The sequence below is a fragment of the Jaculus jaculus genome, chromosome 19 (genome assembly GCF_020740685.1).
Source record: "Jaculus jaculus isolate mJacJac1 chromosome 19, mJacJac1.mat.Y.cur, whole genome shotgun sequence".
Taxonomy (NCBI): Eukaryota; Metazoa; Chordata; class Mammalia; order Rodentia; family Dipodidae; genus Jaculus; species Jaculus jaculus.
In genome coordinates this window covers 23,906,529-23,920,491 of record NC_059120.1, presented here as the reverse complement: position 1 = coordinate 23,920,491, position 13,963 = coordinate 23,906,529, and the positions used below count along the sequence as shown (strand labels likewise).

The following is a 13,963-nucleotide window of genomic DNA, read 5'->3' as shown; positions in this document are numbered from 1 at the left end:
TAAGACATTTGCCTGATAAACCTAAGGTCCAAGGTTCAATTCCCCAGTATCTATGTAAGACAGATGCACAAGGTGGCGCATGCATCTGGAGTTGGTTTGCAGTGACTAGAGGCCCTGGCATGCCCTCTCTCTCCCTCCCTCTCTCTCTCTTTCTCTCTCTGTCTCAAATAAATAAATAAAATATAAATACAGAACTTAAAATACTAAAAGAGAAGGAAAGAGGGCTGGGAGATGGTTCAGCAGTTAAAGGGACTTGCCTGCAAAATCTGACAGCCCATATTCAATTTCCCCACACCCATGTAAAGCCAGATGCAAAAAGTGGCACATGTGTCTGGATTTTGCTTGTAGTATCAGGAAGCCCCAGCACCCCCATACATTTTAGTGCTCTCTGTCTCTCCTCTTAAATAAAGTTTGTTTGTTTGTTTAAGAAAATGGGAGAAAGAACAGCAGCGTGTCTGTCCGCACAGGCCAAGGGCACGTCCCAGCTCTCCCTGCCACCCGTTGCCTTCTCCGTTCCCAGCCATTGATGAATTCTACCCTTAGGAACTTCCGGGGTCTGTTTTCTGAGCCCAGAGGCTCTGAGTACGGAGGGTACATGTGACTTGTGGGATAGATGTCGCTTTCTCACATCTCACCCCGCTTAAAAGTTTTATAAAGAAGCCTTTGTTTTTGAAACCCCTGAGTTCCAATTACTGCCGCTTGAATTTTGGATCAACCAGAATGTCTTAAGCCAGGAGACCTCAGTAATTGGAAGGTCACATTTATACAGTAGCTGGCACAGATAAAAAGTAAGGGTTTTGAAGCTGACACTGCTTAAGAGCCCATCTTTAAGGAAATTAACATTTTCAGGGGTCTGTGCTCAAAGGGGGGACCAGGTGGTACCACATCACTGAGGGACACTTTCCTGCCAATTTTTTCTACCCAGCTTCTGACATACTTATTTCCGTACCAGTGCTCTTCCCTTCCTGGAGAGATGGCAGCAGGAGCTGCTTGGCATGGAACATCCTTTGGCTTTCTGCCAACACTGTGAAATCAAGGAAAAACTGGACAAAGCACAATTTTTCCCAAATGTATTTTGCTCTTTTTTATTTTTTTTAAAAAGAAGAGGAAGCACTGGGGTTTCTGCCAAAATGCCCCAGGAAGAAAGAACCTCAGGAGACAGGAAGGTTCTCACCTGCAACTCAACAGCCGGGGTGCAGGACAGGGGCTGAAGCGGGCCTTGCTGCCTGCCTTTGGTCTCCTGTCCTCCTCTCCACACTCGCCCACAGCAAACAGGAGAGTGTATTAAATGAGTTGGAGTGGCAAAGAACAATTTAGCCAATTTCTGCACATGTTCGGTTCTGAAGATAGAGAACTAGAATCAAACACTAGGTCCAATTCTTAGCAGTGGCCTTAGGTAAGAATATGATAGAAGAGTGAGAGGTGGCTTAGCAGTTAAGGTGCTTGCTTATAAAGCCTAAGGACCCAGGTTCAATTCCCCAGTACTCACATTAAAGCCAGATGCACAAGGTGGCACATGTGTCTAAGTTCATCTGTAGTAACTAGAGGCCCTTGCGTGCCTATACTCTATCTAGCTAGCTAGCTAGCTTTCTATCTATCTGCCTCTTTTTTCCCTCTTTCTTCAAATAAGTAAAATATTTTCTAAAAAAAAAGAATGCTTACCTATATTATCCGGTGGTTGTATGGTTTAATTAACATGATACCTTAAATGCACCTGGCACAGTGCTTGGTACACATAGCCACGTGGAGTGAATCACTGAATGGACTTCAGTCTGAAATGCGACACTGCCGCTCCCAGCCAGAGGTGGAGCCCTCTCTCTACCTCCACCCAACTGGGCTGGCTTTGACTCTTGTTGACAAACAGAATACACTAGAAGGAAGAACATGAGGGTGGGTCCACAACTAAAATAGGGCTCCCAAGACCTCTCTGTGTCTGCCTTGTATTCTCCTGGAATGTTGTCCAGGAATGATTATTCAAGAACACCTGTGGATGAGGGACCATGAGGAGGACGGGAGACAGCCGCACTAGCCAGCCCTCTGGGACCTGCCAGGCCAGCTGATGTGCAACTCAATGGACTCACCTGCTGCAGAGTTAACCAGCTAGGCAGGCCCCAGAGTCACAAGAAATAAGAAAACACTGGCAGGTGGAGGCCAGGGGATCAGGAGAGCAAGGTCATCCTTGGCCACACAGCCAGTTTGAGGTCAAAGTGGGCTACATGAGATCCTGTCACAAAACTGTAGCTCTTGATACAAGCAGTCTTTCCCTGTCTAGGACATTTCTCTGCTGGCACCCAATCACAGACTATGACATCCTGTGCTTGAAGCATTCTGATTGGTTCCCTCTCCTTTTCCCTTCCTGGCCCGGCAACTTGTCTCCATCTGTGATGTGATAGGAGAATTTGGTGGCTAAAAGGAGAGAATGTCTCACAACAAAGGACCCAACGGAGTGAAGCCTAAGGACGGGAGAATATCTTTGCCAGCCGAGATACATCTGACAGGAGATATGAACACCAAAATACTCTAATCAGGGCTGGATGTGGTGGCGCACACCTTTAGTCCCAGCACTCAGGAGGCAGAGGGAGGAGGATCACTGTGAATTTGAGGCCAGCCTGAGACTAAATAGAGAATTCCAGGTCAGCCTATGTTAGAGCAAAACCGTGCCTCAGGGGGAAAAAAAATTCCAGGGCTGGAGAGATGCTTAGTGGTTAAGGCACTTGCTTGCAAAGCCAAAGGACCCAGGTTTGATTCACCGGTACCCACATAAAGCAAGATGCACAAAGTGATGCATATGTCTGGAGTCTGTTTGCAGCAGCTGGAGGCCTTGCAGTGCCCATTCTCTCTGTCTCTCTCTGCTTGCAAATAAATAAAATTTAAAATAAAAATTCCAATCAGAGGGCTGGGAAGATGGCTCAACAGTTAAAGGTACTTGCTTGCACAGTCTGCTGGCCTGGCATTCAATTCCCAGTACTTACACAAAGTCAGATACACAAGGTGGCTCATAGTGGCAGGAGGCCCTGGGGTGGCCATTCATCCATTCATTTTCTCCCTCTCTCTCTCTCTCTCTCTCTCTCTCTCCCTCTCTGTGTGTGTGTGTGTGTGTGTGCATGTCTCAACTAAATAAGTATATTTAAACCCTACCTTGGGGGGGGGGACAAGAAAAAAATTCCAATAAGAAAATGAGCAAATGAATCAAACAGATAGTTGTCACAACTGAAAATGACCAGTAAGTCTATGGCAAGGGGAGGGAATAAAAAGATCAACATCTTTTGCCATGAAGGAAAAATACAAATCAAAGCCACAGTGCACTTCATCTCACCCTAGTCATGGTGTCTGCCATCAAAAAAACCACAACAGGGGCTGGAAACATGGCTTAGTGGTTGAAGCACTTGCCTGTGAAGCCTAAGGACACAGGTTCAATTCCCCAGTACCCATATTAGCCAGATGCACATATACCTAAGTACATCTGCAGTGGCTGGAGGCCCTGGTGCACTCATTTTCCCTCTCTCTCTCTATTTCTCTACCTGCCTCTTTCTCTCTCAAATAAATAAAAATAAAATACTAATTAAAAAACCACAATAAGCACTCATGAGGATGTGGGCGGCATGGGGAGAGGAACCCATATACACTGCTAGGGGAGTGTAAACCAGTGAAGCCATGATGGGAATCAGTATGAAGGTTGTCTCAAAAGTCCAAAATGAGAGCTACCTGCGATCCAGCCATACCACTCCTGGGCATATACCCAGAGGAATGTAAGTCAGCATGCCACAGAGAAACCTGCACAGCCATGTTTACTGCAGCGCCATTCACAATCCCCATGTTGTGGGACCAGCCTGCAGGATCAGCAACAGATAAACAAACACAGAAAGTGTGCTCAGCATACACAATGGAGTTTTACTTAGCCATGAGGAAAAAATTTATGTCATTTTCAGGAAAATGAATGGAATGAGAACAAAACAAGCCACACTCTGAATGACAAACATGGTATGTTTTCTCTCATGTGAAGAACCTAGATTTAAGAAAAAAATGTATATAAGGCATGAAATAAGAAAGGGAGACTACGTGGAGGAGGAGGACAGAAGAAAAGGAAACAAGAGAGGGCAGTAAGATAAAAGAAAGCCAAATATTGCATGTTTTCTCTCAGGCGAAATCCAGAATTTTTAAATTTTATTTTACTGGGTTTTTTTGTTTTTGTTTTTTAATAGAGGTAGGGTCTTACTCTAGCCCAGGCTGACCTGGAACACATTCTGAAGTCCCAGGCTGGCCTCAAACTCATAGTGACCCTCGTACTCACAGCCTCCCCCGTGCCGGAATTAAAGGTGTGTGCCAACATGCCTGGTAGAATCTAGAAAAAAAAATACACACACACACACACACACACACTCACTCATTCTTGTTTTAATTCACATACAAAATAATGGGTTTCATTTTGAGATTTTCATACATGTGTATCACCATATTTTTCTCACATTCACTACTTCCTACCCACACCCCTTAGAAGCAGGACTATTTGGGAAGGAGTGAAAAAAAATTGAAATAAATAATAATGATAACCAAGGGCTTTATAAATTCTGTAAGATCTTGTTACCTAAGATCCACTTAAGACTCTGCTCGAAGTGCTTTGAAAGCAGCTTCTCTTCTGAGCTCTCCCTAGGAAACTGCCTGCACCTAACACTGCTTCCAACTACACCACTTCCCACAAGCATGGCACTTACCACCCTAATCCAGCCAGGTAATTAAACACTGACGTTTGTTTGAGCCACTTCACAAGTCAGATGTGGTTTCACAATGCCATGCTCTTCAGGGAGCCTCAACTTTAACACTCACTACAACTCTTACATTTCAACTCATTAAATACAGTGAAATACTGGGAAAGGACCTAAGCTTCGCCCCTGAAAGACTTCTGGAAGCCTGACCTAGTACTACAGGTCTATAATTCCAGCTGCTTGGAAAGCTGAGGTAGGAGGATCACAAGTTCAAGGCCTGCTTAAGTGTAGAAAATTGTTCTGAAGGCAAGAATGGTGACTGTGGGTCACGGACTCTCGACACAAGAGCTTATGAAAAGTGAACTTCCCCTAGACTTTACAAGTTAGTGCCAAACAATATACTTGCATGGCATATTCAGATATTCTGTGCTGTTGTGAAAATACTGCCCAGGGACAGTATCACGTTGCTGTTTATTTTGGTCATATGTCCACTCGGTCCTCTTAAAACTATTTCTGGATGAAACTCATGAACTTACACTTCACCCTACTGACTTTTTACTGAGCAATGTCACCATGCGACACCTCTGGCTAGCATTGAGGAACCTGATATGAAATGGCATCACAAAATCCAGTGATGAGGTTTTACTGTACGGTATTGGGAATGTCGTTGAGAATGGCATCCTTTCCAAATGCAGCGTTTCCTTCATGAAAACCCAATGGAGAAATTTTTCTTGCCTCCTGCAGTCAAGAATACATGGAGGCAGAGGTAAGAGGATCACTGTGAATTCAAGGCCACCTTGAGACTACCCAGTGAATTCCAGGATCTGCCTGGGATAGAGTGAAATCAAACTCTTCCTCAAAATTAAAAAAAAAAAAAAAGACTAGATGGACTCTCTGACGTGCTTTGGTCTCCCTGCTGGGTGTCCTGGAGCTGGTCGTGGGCCATTTGCTTCTTCTCCAGAGCTGCTGCAGGGTTCTACAGCAAAACTTCCCACAAGAAGAGAACAGGACTTCTAAGTACATAAACGAGCCTCAGCCACACTTCCATCCATTCTGCTTTGGTTACCTGTTATTATTATATATACCTCCTGGTTTTGTATTCAGGAGATTGAACCCAGAGCTTTGACGTACGCTAGGCAAGTATACTACTACCAAACTATATCCCATACAAAGTCCATATAGCCCAGGCTGGCCTCAACTCACTACATAGCACAGGCTGATTGATTACATACACCATATTCATCTTCCTTTTATTTCCATTTTGTGACAGTGTCTCACTAAATTACCCAGGCTGGCCTTGAACTTGCAATTCTCTTGCTTCAACCTTCCAAGTAGGTGGGATTTACAAGCATAAATCATGAGCTCGGCTACAGAAACTTTCATGATACTGATCTATAAAGCTGTCTCAAGTCCTCAAAACCCACAAGGGGACGGGGGTAATGGCTCAGTGGTTAAAGGCACTTGCTTACAAAGACTGCATGACCAGGTTCAGTTCTCCAGCGCCCACATATAGCCAGATGCACACAGAAGCACATGTCTGAAGTTTGTTTGAAGTGGCAGAAGGCCCTGGTGTGCCCACCACACATGCACCTGTGTGTGTATCTCAAATATATATATATTTAAAAGTACAAAATCTTAAGGTTTGGGTTCTGAGATGGGAAGATAGGAGTTGAGAGTATCCCAAGTGTTTGTTTCAGGGATCAGTGCTAGGAGAGGGAGGATCTCCCACCATCTGACCTTTACCTGTAGTCCGCCAATTTTCCACAAACATGTAAAAACCTGCTTGATAACACTCACACAGCCCTTCAAAAACTATGAAAAGGCAAGGGATCTTTATCTGAGCAAAGCAGTAGTCTTTGTAAATCCTTAAAATAGCATGTAACACATTATAAAACACTTAATTAAATTCATAAATGTCTCAATATTTTTAAATGTATTAAAGCAAACATGTTAATCAAGCAAGACTAGGTTTAAGAATCATGTCCCTAAAATGCAACACTCTATAAAGAGAGATTTTAAATTTATTCAAAATTTTTCATCAATTAAAATTCCTTCTCCCTCTCATCTCACTAAAATAAATACATATCAACTAGGAAGACATTTTCAGTGCCTTTAAAATATGCTTTTTTTTTTGTAGTGCTGGGTATCAGTGCTAGGAACCTTAAATATGGCTATGCAAGCTTTTACCACTGAGCTCATCTTGGCCCCCCAAATGACAATGGCACCTTTTTAAAGAATAATTTTAGGGGGTTGGAGGAATGGCTTAGTGGTTAAGGTGCCTGCCTATAAAACCTAAGGAACCAGGTTTGATTACCCAGTACCCACATAAAGCCAGATGCACAAAGTGGTGCATGTATCTGGAGTTCATATGCAGTGTCTGGAGGTCCTGGTGCACCCCATTCTCTCTGTCTGCCTCTCTTCTCTCTCTCCTTGCAAATAAATAAACAAAAATATTTTAGAAAATATTTAATCCCAGCACCTGGAAGGCAGAGGTAGGAGGACTGCTGTGAGTTTGAGGCCACTTTGAGACTACATAGTTTATTCCAGGTCAGCTGACCCTACCTCAAAAAAATTTTAGAAAATAATTTTAAGGCTGGAGAGATTGGTCAATGGTTAAGGCACTTATCTACAAAAACTAACAACTCAGGTTCAATTTCCCAGTACCCACATAAAGCCAGATGCACAAAGTGGTGCATGTATCTAGAGTTCTTATGCAGCAGGTGGAGACCCTGGTGTGTCTATTCTATCTGTCTCTCTTCTTCAAAGATTTTTATTGATTTATTTGCAAGCAGGGGGGAGAGAATAAGAAAAAGAATGGGTGAGCCAAGGCCTCCAATGCTGCAAACAAATTTCAGATGCATGTACCACTTTGTGCATCTGGCTTTACATGGGTACTGGGAATAGAACTCAGGTCACTGGGCTCTGCAGGGGAAGGCCCTTAACCACTAAGCCATCTCTCCAGCCCTAAAAGATACTTTTTAATGAACTTTTAACACCTATTTGGAGAAAGCTAATTAAAATACACCTGAACGAGATAGTTTCTCTTTGTCCCTCGAAATTTTAAGTTAAATTAAAACCAGTATAGAAACTCATCAATGTACAGTTGTTCCTCAGGTTTGAGATTCAAAATTGGGCTGACAGGAGTGGCTGGATGGCCAGCTCAAGTCAGAGATGTCAGAAATAACATTAGAGAAAACAGAATTGTGAGCACTGGGTAAATGCCAAAGGGAGAAAATCACACACCTGAAAAACATCACCTAGCGTAAGAAAAGCAGACCAGGAAAAAGTGCAGTTCAAAGGAAGGACCCAACTGTGAATGTCAATGGTGAGAGAAAGCAGTAACTAGGCAACCAGCAAGGATGCGCTCTGATACCTATGAATGTTTGCTCAAGGCTTTGGTTTATCTAGGAATGTCAGGTGTTAAAAATCAGCTGTTAATTGCTATGAGAAAGGAAATAAGAAGCCCGCAGACGCCTCCACACCCCTCCCCCTTTGGTGAATTCCAGGGCAAACACTGGGATTAGCTCCTGGACACTTGTGAAGGCCGAAACTGGAGTTTGTAGATCATGACAAAGACTTCTAAAGAAGTCAGGACGGCCTCACTTGTTTGTAGAATGGAATGGGAATACTCTTCCAATTCTGTGAGGCAAGCAGCCAACTTCCTCAGGAGTTTAATCAGCCAGTGAGGTTTAGAGACAACACATGCCATGTGCTTCTGCTCTGAGCTTCTCAAAGCTGGGAGGTGGCAGCCTCCTACTCATCCATTCTCCACTGGAGACTGCACTTCCCAGCCAACCCCCGGAAGTGGACATGACCTAGATCCATCAATACTTTGTCCAGGTCCATTTGTTTTCATTTCCCCTACAGAGAAAATTCTGCTCTAAAGAAATCTGCTTTGAAATCTAAATGCACTTCCGTCCATGCCTTGTCCTCGCCCTTCAAAAGCAACTGCTTGGCTTGGCTGTGAAAGAAACTGCTGGGAAGTCCCTCTTTATATTGGTCCACCCAGCTGCCTTCTGTCTAAGTGAGTCTTATCCCCCTCAGATACCAGAGGACTTCCTGTACTTCTTTCTGTCCCAACAGATATGCAGATAGCCCTCAACTCACCTCCTCCAGCATCTCCACCCCGTCCGGGCCAGCCTGTACCATTGACACCTAGCTTTCTACCCATTAGATAAATGGTTTCCAAATACTGGACTATGACCCACTCACACATTGTTATTGTTGTTGTTATTAAAAATACCAAAGAGATGGGCTGGAGAGAAGGCTTAGCGGTTAAGCACTTGCCTGTGAAGCCTAAGGTCCCCGGTTCAAGGACCCACATTAGCCAGATGCACAAGGAGGTGCAAGAGTCTGGAGTTTGTTTGCAGTGGCTGGAGGCCCTGGTGCGCCCATTCTCTCTCTCTCTCTCTCTCTCCCTCTCTCCCTCCCTCCCTCCCTCCCTCCCTCCCTCCCTCTCTCTCTCTCTCTCTCTCTCTCTCTCTCTCTCTGTCTCCCTCTTTCTCTGTCTGTAGCTCACAAATAAATAAATAAAAATCAACAAAAAAAAAAAAACAAGAATACCAAATAGAAACAGAAACATTGCCCAGACACACAGGCACTTACTTGGGTGCTGCGCCTCAAAGGAAAAATGTATTTTGTGACATTGTGAGGCTGTGTGAAACACTGCTTTAGATAAGCCCAGGACATGGGTCTCATTGTTCAGTAGTTCCTCTCCCCTACCCCCCCACCTCTGCACGACCCCGTGTGGCTCAAGCTTGGCACAGACTTGCATCTATCTTGGCTATCTGCTCTTTTTAAAAAACCTTGGCCTTGGGGCTGCAGGGATGACTTAGCGGTTAAGGCACTTGCCTGCCAAACCAAAGGACCTTGGTTGATTCCCCAGAACCCACGTAAGCGAGATGAAAAAGGTGGCGCCTACATCTGGAGTTTGTCTGCAGTGGCTGGAGGCCCTGGTGTGCCCATTTTCTCTCTCTCTCTCTCTCTCTCTCTCTGTGTGTGTCTTTCTCTCAAATAAATAAATATAAAAAAAATTTTAAAAACCTTGGCCTTTCCCACTGATTTCCAAGGTCCTTGTTCTGTATCCACAGGTCACCTCTTCTTGAATCCACATGTCTTTCATACAAAGAAACACCCTTCGCTATTTCTGCAATCTACTTGCAGCACATCCAACAGCAGGAACAGCAGCCCTCAAAACAGCATGCTGCCTTTCATCCCCAACAAGAAAAAAAGTTACATACTGCCAAAGTCATTCTTGAAGTACCTCTGGCTTCCTTAGAAAATTGGTCTCACTTGAGCTGGAGAGATGGCTTAGCGGTTAAGCGCTTGCCTGTGAAGCCTAAGGACCCCGGTTCGAGGCTCGATTCCCCAGGACCCATGTTAGCCAGATGCACAAAGGGGTGCACGCGTCTGGAGTTCGTTTGCGGTGGATGGGGGCCCTGGTGCGCCCATTCTCTCTCTATATATATCTGCCCCTTTCTCTCTCTCTCTCTGTCACTCTCAAATAAATTAAAATAAACAACAAAAAAAGAAATAAAATTGGTCTCACTTGCCTGATGTAATCAATGTGCTCGATACACCCAGTGCCCGAGGCCAGGTCAGGCAAACACAGCCATCCCTGCAGTCCAGTTCAAGTCCACTTGCGTCGAGGGCAGGTGAACACCCCACCTCTGCGCTGCTAGCTGCTTCCCCCCATGGAAGTGGCGGCAGAGAAAGTATACTTAAGAAGGAGCCTGTACCTGCTCGGTGCGATCCCTTCCCTGCTCAAGAACAAGCTGCCCACAGAGCTCCAACCCCAGGCCACCCTTGCTCATCCAGTGCCCACACAATTAATTCATTACCGTCCTCAAAAGAAAAACGACTGCTTTCTATAGTCTCAGTGTAAACCATTTACCTGACTCATCTTAGCCAAAGTGAATGGGCCACTTTTTAATCTTTCGAGAGATGCTGAAGCCCAAATTCATATTCAATCTGTAATACAGAACATTAATTTGGAAAAGGGGAGGTAGAAGGAGACCCTGAGGCCTGAAAGTTTCTTATGAATTAAACTGTTTCGTGCCCTTTAATAACTACAGGGCCAGCGTTGAGAGAAGATCACAGACATACCAGGTCTCCCTTGCAACACCAGGGGCGGAGGGTAATAAATAGGTAGGACAGCTGTTCTTGAGCTAAGGGACAACATCCTCAACAAAAAGAAGCAGAGGAACCCATCAACCCTTAAGCGTCCTCCAGAATTAGTCTGAACCAGTCTTTGCAACTCAGCCCCTTTCTTGTCTTCCAGTCAGACATCCAGGGCTCCTTGCTGTATTGGATGCCATCCTCTCCTGCTCACACTTCCTCCTTTCCACTCCTTTACAGGGAATATCCTGCATTGCCTAGTTCCAGGATAATCAAATGGCTCTCTCCACAGGAGATGTCAGAAACTAAAGGAAAAATAGGCCAACTCTCTTGCATCTGTAATCCAGGATCTATTCAGAAGAACCCAGTAAACATCTGACTTCACTGAAGAGTGCTGTTAAGTTTCAATGCCTTGACCACCACCATCCTTGGTCACTTCCAAGTGAAGAACAGGGCTTTGGTAGCTGGGAGCCATAATTCTTTCCACCTGCTTGAAGAAGACTTGCAATGGAAGGAAGAGACAGAGAGCTAATAGTGACTAAGCAGCTAGGCTCAAGGCATTGGGCTCAGACATATAACAGCCATGCTAGATGACATGGTGAAGAGTCAAACCGTGCAGGGAGGGTGTGGTAAAAAGAAGTAGCAGGAGTAAGGGAGGTGGAGAGAAGCACTCTCAAAATAAAGTCTCTGGGTGATCGCATGTCACTGGAGAGGGGAAGCAAATGAACCCAAACCTACGGGGCCTCTAGCTAGTCTGTCATATGTTCGATCATGGCAGGAGGGCACTTTTCTAGCTTTATTTCATCCATATACTTTAGGGAAAAGAAAAGCACGGAAATTTTTAAACCTCACATACAGCATACTTAAAAAGGGACCTGGGATTGATTCTTGAGTTGGAGGCAGCACTCCACCCCCACTATGTGTGCACACCGTCATATCTCATCTTAAAACTTCCCATCCAACATCCATTTTTCTCAACTCTATTTCTGACCATGTGAAAGGATTTTTTTTGTTGTTGTTACTTTACACACTAACTCCCACCAGCCACACAGTCTTCCATCTTGCCCTCCAAGCTGGCATCTGAAGTAATTTAAACTTCATCAAAGATTGCTCTTTGAGGGCTGAGATGGCTTAGTGGTTAAGCACTTGCCTGTGAAGCCTAAGGACCCAGGTTCGATTCTCCAGGTCCCACGTAAGCCAGATGCCCATGAGGGCTCATGTGTATGGAGTTCACTTGCAGTGGCTGGAGGCCCTGGCGGCACCCAGTCTCACACTCTACCTATCTGCCTCTTTCTCTCTCTGTCTGTTGCTCTCAAATAAATAAGTAAAAATAAAGAAAATAAAGATTGTTGTTTGAGGTAAATTTTACAATTTCATGTAAGTATGTCCATGAATGCTCAAATGTGTACAATTTAAAACATATCCAATATTGGGCCCATTACCATGTTGTCCTGGACAACAGAGGTGGGCAAAAATAAATAAATAAAATAGAAGCAGGAGATAGTTGGAAAGAAGAGGGTATTATGAACAAAATACATCATGTATATATGAAAATTGTCAATATTTTCTTTAATACTGGTAGCACAGCACCCTAAAGTGAACTTAAGACAACTCAAACTACCTTCATACAGGCTGTCCTACCATCTTGAGGAGGTTGGAAAAATGCTGACACTAGCAAACCACATTCATGGCTGGGTAAACCGAGGCACATCATTTAATCGACTTGGCAGGGGTTACAACGGTAGACTAGCTGGAAGTAGAAACCAATTTCTTTCTCTCTGATTCTGCTTTCAGTCCCTTTCCCACCAGATTTCAGACCTCGGTGGCTAAAAATGGGACCCACTTGAGAGCTGCAAGGGTAAACAGAAGCTACTTGTTTTAGAAAGTGACGGGGGAGGGGGGGTCACCACTTGATGAGCGTGGGGGTGTCTCACGAGAAGGCGTCCCCTGATGCCCGGAGGTGGTACCCTACCAACTCTCTCTGGGTTCAGACCCCCAAGGCGCCCGCCAAGCACAGGGCTGGAGGAGCCGGGTCGTGCGGCCAGCGAGGCAGCGCGGAGCGCAGCGCGGGGACCGCGGGCCGCGGGGACGCGGTCTCTGCCCCGCCGCGGCCGGAAGGATGCTGCGCCGCCGCCGCACACCTGCCGGAGCGCGGCCCGAGCCCCCACCCCGGCCTCGCCCGCAGCCCACCCCCGCCCGCGGCGCCCGAGCTCGGCGGGCCGCGCTAGGCCGGTGCGGTGCCCGCGGGCTGCGCTGGGCGGCGGGGCGGGGCGCGGCCGGGCGCCCGGGCGAGGCGAGGCGAGGCCGCCCTCCTCCCCGACCCCTTCCGAACCGCGTCACCTGTGCCGGGTCCCGGGGACGACTCTCACGCCGGGGATGCTTCACGGGCGTCTGCACATCCGGATCCCCCACCTCCCGGGCCCGTGGGGCTTGGCGCGGGCCGGAGCCACCCGCCCGCGAGATGCGCGCGGGGACCGGGGAAGCCGCCGCGGGGCTCCGGAGGAGCAAGTCGCCGGCAGAGCTTCCAGCCGCCGCCGCGCCCGCCCGCCCGGACTGCGGGCTCGGGTTACCGCAGAGCGGCTCCTTAAAGGGGCCGCGGCTGCTCGGACTCCGCCGCTCGCTCCCCGCCGCTCCGACCCCAGGCCGGAGTGGGCGGTGCCAGGACGCCGTCCGTCGGGGTCCACCCCCTACCCCTCCCCACACACACACACACACGCGGCGGAGCTGGAACTTCAGTCCGGGGAAAGGGCTCGAACCCGCGGACACCTGTGGTGGAGGGCTGCGGGAGAATCCTCGGAGTTCGCTCGTCGTCGCCACGGGTTCGCGGGCTTTCCCAGCGAGTCACAACACTCAACAAGTTGGGCACAAGTATGGGAGCCCTTGTCACCCCCACCAGGCGGTCAGCACTCGGGCCTGGCCACGTATACCAAAAATCTTTTTTCAGATTGTCAATTCTGCCTTAAGTATCCCGATGTTGTGTTGTGTTGTGTTGTGTAAATGAAACAGCATGGTTTGGCTATCGGAATGGGGATGAAAGGGCAACTGCTGATTCCTCCTGCCACGTCGGACACGGCCAAAGTCGAGCCCCGCCCCGGCCCGCGCCGCCCCGCCCCGCCCCGCCCCGGCCCGGCCCGCGCTCGCGG

At 47.0% G+C, this 13,963-nt stretch overlaps 1 protein-coding gene across 2 annotated transcripts in view; it reads right to left on the bottom strand.

Moving 5' to 3' along the window:
* Positions 1-13,751, bottom strand: part of Tlcd4 (TLC domain containing 4) — an 86,775-nt gene extending 73,024 nt beyond the window's left edge. The window contains exon 1 of one of the 2 annotated variants that reach the window (XM_045138585.1): positions 13,587-13,751. The gene's annotated coding sequence lies outside the window, so the exon portion shown is untranslated. Of the gene's footprint in view, positions 1-13,160; positions 13,284-13,586 lie in introns of those variants that run through there. The other variant, XM_045138586.1, reaches the window with a different exon arrangement.
* Positions 13,752-13,963: the final 212 nt, after the last annotated feature.